The sequence below is a fragment of the Patiria miniata genome, unplaced genomic scaffold (assembly GCF_015706575.1).
Source record: "Patiria miniata isolate m_02_andy unplaced genomic scaffold, ASM1570657v1 HiC_scaffold_2, whole genome shotgun sequence".
NCBI classification, from domain to species: Eukaryota; Metazoa; Echinodermata; class Asteroidea; order Valvatida; family Asterinidae; genus Patiria; species Patiria miniata.
In genome coordinates, this window is record NW_024037058.1 from 18,990,842 (window position 1) to 18,998,387 (window position 7,546).

The 7,546-nt window shown below is 38.9% G+C and overlaps 1 long non-coding RNA gene across 1 annotated transcript; it reads right to left on the reverse strand.

The window, feature by feature from the left end:
- Window positions 1–349: 349 nt before the first annotated feature.
- On the reverse strand, window positions 350–6,228 carry LOC119726929. Its single transcript, XR_005270868.1, has 3 exons — window positions 6,144–6,228; window positions 2,016–2,216; window positions 350–764 (listed from the first exon to the last, which is right to left on the reverse strand). It is a non-coding gene; the product is annotated as an uncharacterized LOC119726929 (long non-coding RNA).
- Window positions 6,229–7,546: the final 1,318 nt, after the last annotated feature.

The window sequence follows — 7,546 nt, forward strand, 5'->3', positions numbered from 1 at the left end:
TGTCCCACGTATTGTGGTTCACGCGCATATTGACCTCAGCACGCGAACCAGTGCGTGAACCAGAACAAAGACAGCTGTCATCAAACTTCGATATTCTATATGATATACCGTTATATACAAAAGTTGATATCGTATTACAATGCATTGTGGCGATTATGGCGCCACTGCATTGTACTCGTAGTTTGCATTAATATTGGTGAATGCAATGGCCACGTGGAGTTCCAAGCCACACTTCTAGATAAATCGTGGTAAAATTATTATATTTTCACTTCCGGTAACACCGGAAGTAAGGTGTCACGCAACTTTGAAATATCAAAAGGCACATCTTGAGTACAATTGTATTGTATCTAATAGATTTGTATTTGTACCAAGGACCACCCCTATTTTTTCTTCAGAAAAGCCGTCGGTAACTTTTTCAGTTATCTTGTTATCCGACAAACCAACCATCCAACCAACCAAGAAACTAACCCACAAACAAACAAACCAACGCCGATAAAAAACATAACTTCCGATCGGTGGAGGTAATAAAAACATGCGCTTCACATGTCCAATTGCATCATACTACCGATTGATTGTAAGACTACCGAGGTTAAACAAACCTAATAATGATAATAATCCACGGTATATTGACGATTTCGGCAGATGCATCTTTCCCTTGAGACGTCACACTTCTCCCCGTCGTAGTCATAGCAACCCATACGGCCGCAGCACCGTGTGATCCTTGGTGTGCACGCTTTGCCTTGTCCGGTGCACTGCTCTCGGGCCTGAACAAATCGAACAAAAGAGAAAAAAACAACAATTCTGAACAAATCGAAACCAGAGAAAAAAAAACAATTGATAGTTTCCATGTTGCGGTTTGACAGCCGATTGCCACCTGCATTTATCGAATCAAAACAATAAAAACCTACTCTAAACTTGTTGAATGAGATGCTACACTGCAAAAACTGTAGTGTTAATTTAACACCATTCGGTATCTATATAGGACAACACCAGTAAAATTTAACACTTCATGGTCGTATAAAGATACCAGTGGTGTAAATTATACACTGCAGTTTTTGCAGTGTACGGATTAGTAACTTTACCAAATTTGTCGCCAGATTGTACAGTTACTTCAGGTTATTAAAACAAGCTCGATCGGAAATATCTCGGAAGCTGCGGGCCAACGAATTCGTGTTTATACATGAGTCACGTGATTGTGCCATGTAATTTCTGGAAGGGGTAGTTTTCATCATGTTTTAACCTCAGTGATCACATGATGACCTTTGACCCCAGTTTGGTCATGTGACATCTTGGGGTTGGGCTACGGATGCTTTTGACAAAGTTGGTTGAAATCGGTCAGAATCTGTACGAGCAATAGACAATGTCAACGTTTGTTACTAACTTACTAACGCACTAACGGAGAGACGTGGTGATTCGTTGAGCTGCTATCCCGCAGCTAAAAATATCTGCAATATATGTCAAATTTTCTACAATTTACGATCATCAAAATCGTATAACAGGTGCAAAAACAAACTTTTAAACTCCCATCAATAAAAATCGTTTTCGACCGATAAAATCCAACTTTGATCGATGACTTTTGACTAAGGCGATCCAGTTCAACGACTGGGGCCTGCCGACGTAATGAGCGGTGATTGCTGATTGATTTCCAATCGATTATTGATCACAGATAGTTTACAACGAATGATGCTTGTTTATGACTTTTGATCCAATATTATTGATGATGTACGATCGAAAACTGATCAATGATGATGTCGATCGATAATTGGTATTGATATAGTTAGCATCATTTATACGATCGAGAATGAATTAATGGTACTTAAAAGCACAGAGACGCCGATGGATCTTTATTCAGTGGAATGAGTGTTTAAGAGACGTTTATGCTAAGACAGAAAGAGAAAAAAGACATGTCGGAATCTTTCCATTAACATGTAAGGTTACTTTACAATACTTGGTGGACTCATATTGATATTCCCTGGGGATAGCTATAATTTATTTATTCGACTAACTTCCCTTACCCCAAGTCCCCTGCGCTCCATGATGTTCCAGTCATAATAATACGGGTGCCTCACTTTTAAGACCTCCGGCTGTTCGTCCATTTGCGCCAAGGAACAGACGAAACAGATTCCCGCCAAAACAAGGAGGGCAAATCCCAGCGAAGCTACTGACAATCGGGACATCATGTGTGGCGACACTTCAACGGCTGGTAGGTCCTGATACTGTAAGAAACAGAAACATTGAAAACAAAATCAACTAGGTTTTGCTGCTGAAACGGCGATGTTAAATAAACTGACACCACTGAGATTATGGGTATACATGCAGACATCCGGGAGCTTCTTAGTTGCCTTGTCTAGTTGCCAGACTTATTTACTTAAAACGCAATGGTTCTTGTGTCTGGAGTGTTGAATGGTAGCTCATTGCAACAGGTGGAAACCGATGTGCAAATGAATATCATAATGTTTTCATCGGCTGACGTAGTCCCGACCACACCTATAACGCAACGCTCGTTTTACAGATACATTTGTGTCACGAGCAAAAGAGAAAAATCCGGTGTTAGTTAAACACTCTTTTTTTCGCAAAACTGTAGATTTTTCCTCTTCACTTATTAAAATTTGCACATTTGTTTTTACCAGTATGACTGGATGATCTTAATTTAATGTTTTGCTGGGAATTTACCTGAAAGTCGGAAAGAAAAAGTCTTTGATTTGAATACGTAACCGACCACGAACATTTGTCTGGTAATAATTGTATGATCCGTGAATGAAAAAACATTTTCACTGAATAACAGAAATACAATAATGCGATCCGCTCGAAATGTTCAAATTTGACTTATTATCAAGTCAATGCTTCAATTATTGTCAAAGGAGTATTGTTTCATAGGTTTGTTTCGATTCTTGTAAAGCAGCATTACGCACAACGAAACCAATTGTTCTCTTTTTTTTGTTTAAGTGGCGTCGCAATAAAGGCAGGCACTGTGTACAATACTTTTTCCTCCGAAAGATTTGGATAAAGTAGTCAGAAATAGCCTCAGATCGCACCACAGAGCATCTAGCAGTGTTGGAGCAAAGGCTTAAACCTTCAAGGCCAAGGCCAAGGCCAAGGCTTTGACCCTCAAGTCCAAGGCCAAGGCCAAGGCTTGGACCTTCAAGCCTCGAGGCCAAGGCCAAGGCTTAACCCTCAAGGCTAAGGCCAAGGCCAAGGCCCTGTTTTATAAAATGACCACTGATATAGAACTAATTATAGTCACATGACACATCATCACGAATTGCCCATTAAGAAGAACAACATGTCTTAAATTGCAATCAACATGCTCGCATGCACCGTTTTATGACTGCATTACATCTATTAAAGTATAAGTGCAGGTCTTCAATGTGGTTTAACTAAAACAAAATAAAGATTTACTTCTATAGTGACGCACAATTCTCCCGAGTGTAACAAAAGGGGGATCCAAGAAACTGATTTGGGAAATGTTTATTTGCTGGGCCAACATGGTCAGAAATATGAGCATTATCTAAAACAGATACATGCAAATCTTTAGCGCTTATCAGGGAGACATACAACCAATCAGATCTGGGTCATTCCACAGGGTTGGGAAGCAGTGCATGTTACATCCATATATTTGGTTATATTATTAAAAATATCAATGCATTCTAAACAATTGCTTAACATAATATTTGTCTTAGGGTGTTTCAATATTTGAGAAAGTTTGAAATCATTTGAAAGTACTTTGACAAAAATATGAGCAAAAATGTATTAATTCGGATGTAACATAATTGACACTGTTTCAATGTTACATCCAAAAATTCTTTTTTTGCCATATTTTACACGCGTATGTAAAATGTTACCCAAATTGACATTGCAACTGGACACCTAAGCACCAAGACAAACTTTTGTTTTGGTATAGTCAGGGTTCAAATATGGCAGAAACAATACCTCAAGTGTGGATGTAACGGTGTAAAAATCACTCAACGGAAATGTGACACTTGGGGTTTACACCGTGTAAATGTTACATCCACACAAACAAGCTATCATTTCTGCTCCATTTGATGTCTGACTACCATAACTGTGTTGCATCTATAGTAAGAAGTACGCAAAGTAAATTTGGGTAATATTTCGAAGAAATTAAAAAAAAGAAGATAACAAATGTCATATTTGGACGTAACACTGACACGGGGTCAATGTTACATCCAAAATTACATTTTTTGCTCATATTTTTGGCAAAATACATTGAAATGATTTCAAACTTTCTGCAGTCGTGAAACACCCAACAACAAATATTATGTAGAGCAACTGCTAGCAAGGCATTCATGCTTTTCTTAATATGGTCATATGTCACACTTTGTTCCCCAACCCGGTGGAATGACCAATCTATTCCATAATTGTATGCAATTTAAGTGATCATCTCATTAGCCTCACAAGTGTACAGAATATTTTTGCAGCAAATCTACTACAATGGTAACAACATGTGATGCTATAAAAGTGGAAGTGTGCCCAACACACAAATCTACAAGGGGTTTCCCTCCTCCATGGTAATACGATTAAAATGGTAACAGCAAAATTTCGAACAGATTTATCTGGAAAATGCAAAAATCTATGGGCCTTGAAGGGCCTTGACTCAAAATTGCAAGGCTGTGATCCCTCAAGGCCAAGGCCAAGGCCAAGGCTTTTGCCCTCAAGCCTCGAGGCCAAGGCCAAGGCCCCAAAATCCAGCCTTAAGGCAGCCTTAAGGCCAAGGCCCAGCATCAAGGCACTACATCACTGGCATCTAGAATCCATTTTTTTTCGGGGCCCCCGAACCCCACGCCGTCATTTTTGGGACCCACTTTTTCGGGGACCAAATTTTTTTGTTGGCATCCCCCCCCAAAATGTGTGTTCTCGATCTACCCTTGTAAGCACGTTGGTACAACAGCCTGCAAATTACTGCAGAGCGAAACGCTATACGAGCAAAGGCAAGACTGAAGGTAAGAACAGGCAGAGAAACAAGGCACTGACATCAAAACTTGTCCTCGATCCATAAGAATAGGGTAAAGTCGCTGAGAAAACAACACAGGATCATTAACATTGCGTGCACCTGCGGTACTCCCAAAACAACACCCCTGCGTTAACAATATAAATGTAGAACGATCGGAATGCTCATTATATTTGTTTACTCAGTTGGAAACAATTGAGGTTTCCATATTCCTGTACTAACTGCGGATGATATTTATGGCACAGCGAAAGAACATTATTCAAAGCAGAATCCCGGGAGAGCGTTGCAACAAACCATACATTGTTTGCGTCGAAAGACCGTGTCTTCTTATATTTCAAAACACTGGGCAAAAAAAAATGCATCAATTGCACATTATAAGGCTTGCTTGTATTCTGGACAAATTCTTTCGTTTCTGATTATAACATGATATATAGCACTATTGGCTCAAGAAAAATTACCTTTCCAAATTTACGCGGAGGCTTTATACCTCTCGTGTGTACAATTACGGCCAATTAATTTGAAATTTTACAGGCAGAGCGCTAGCGAACCATTGATGTCATATGTAAATGGTTACGAATGTGTTTTTTTTAAGAAAACGTCGCGTTTTTACCATACTGGCGAACGTGTAGCACAGTTGTTTATACCTGTTCGCTGGTATGGAAAAGGCGCGGTGCTACCTGCTCGCCAGTATGGACAAAAAACGCGACGAAAAGTGACAGACATATTAAAGGAGCACTTGCTTTTTATGTATCTTTTGTTGTTTCCAATAATAACATCACTCAAAAATTCCAAAGATGAATGTTCAAAATATAACATCTCAGTGAATTATTACACATTAAAAAAAACACAGTGAAAAACATACACAACCTTTTTTGATCACGGAACACGATTTCACCTACATGTCATGTATTCAAGTCTTTACTTCCAAAATCAGTCAATCTGATCGTCAGAAATCATAGATGACAGCAGGACAGACGAAATAATTTCACGGGGAGTTTCGTTACCAGTACGATCTTTAAGTAGCCTAAGCTTTTGACTTACGGGATAAATGCAAATTATTATATAATTATGCCTTTAAACCCAGACCAATTGATATATCATAATCATTTGTGAATCAGTTGAGGCCCTTTCGCCTTGATCATCTTGGAATGAAATAACCGGAGAGGTTTGAACTTACCAAATTTGAAGTTCTGTTTTTCCTTGGCACGAAGTTGGTAGAAATGACCGGCGATGCAAACACTCGTAGGCTACACGTACGCACCTAATGGAAACAACCAAGTGATGTCAAATCAGTCTGACCAACCTCGATTCGGCAGAACTCCGACCAAGCCAAAATATAGTTAAGTTTCTCCCTCTTGCAGAAGACAGTTTCCGCAAAAAACCCTGAAAATTCTCTCTGTTTATTTTTCTTCACACGGAGGCTTTTATGATGAAGAGCAATTAATGGATTTTATGAATTACATGATGCAAAATTGTGTTGAGGGCAACTTTTAAAGCGGGTTTTGACCTAAACAAACGTAATTCAGCAAATCTGTGTAGACATCTCTGTCCTAAAAATGATTTTGCCAAGAAATTCTGAAATATTATTGAAGAACCTTCTTGTTAGAAAAATGTGTCCGGCATTTCTATATTGGTACTCTCAAACATACACAGTATCAAACAGGTTGGTTAAAGGACGTGTTTTGTCTAAATAAAATACGAATTAAAACAAATCTTCCGCAACTTTATTTGTCACACCCGAAATCACACCCTAAAGAGATTAATTATTTGAAACGTCTGCATTGCAGATTGTGGGTACCGCAAACAATTTTTTTTTCAGAATGCGAGGCATAATCATTACAAAATTAAATTCGCTATTACACAGTGCGTGTTGATGTGATGGCGGCGTATGATATTAATTTCGACTGGTGCCATATGGACGCCCTGGAGCCGCCGTTGTGTCACTTAGAGAAATAAATGGACTGCTAGGTTTTTTAAGTAACATTTCTTGCATCTAAATACGAAAGAATACTCCATCTAAAAAATAATGTATAGAAACCAAGATAAGATAGTTGTATAGACACGCAGATTTTGCAAAACAAAATATGAAGATATCCAAATGAAAATATTTAACTTAGATGTGAAATCAATCGACCTATGCTTCTTGCGCAGAAATGGCAATAATCCGTATTCTTCAGACTTGCACGCGTAGTAATTCTCAAGATCGATGGAAGTCGAGTCCGAAACATGCCTGGCGCGCGCGGCGATGACCGCATTGATGTAACGCCTACTTTGATTGGTCAATGTTCCCAACATAGCGCGTAATGAATTTTCTTATTTTCCTTTTCCTTATTTTCCAAAAAGTTTGCAAACATTTTAAGAAGTTCAAATTATTCCAGGGACCATGAGCAGTTTCCGTTTCTGGTTTATTATGTTAAAAGACAAAAAAAAATAAGTTCACAGACAAGGAAAGTAAAATTTGTAAATGTCTAGAGAAAAAAATGGGATTGGTATCGAACGATATCCGCAGTGCACAGTCCGGGTGCTAGAGTTATTATGCGTCGCACGGGGACACATTTACTGCAGGGGAGACGGTTAGGC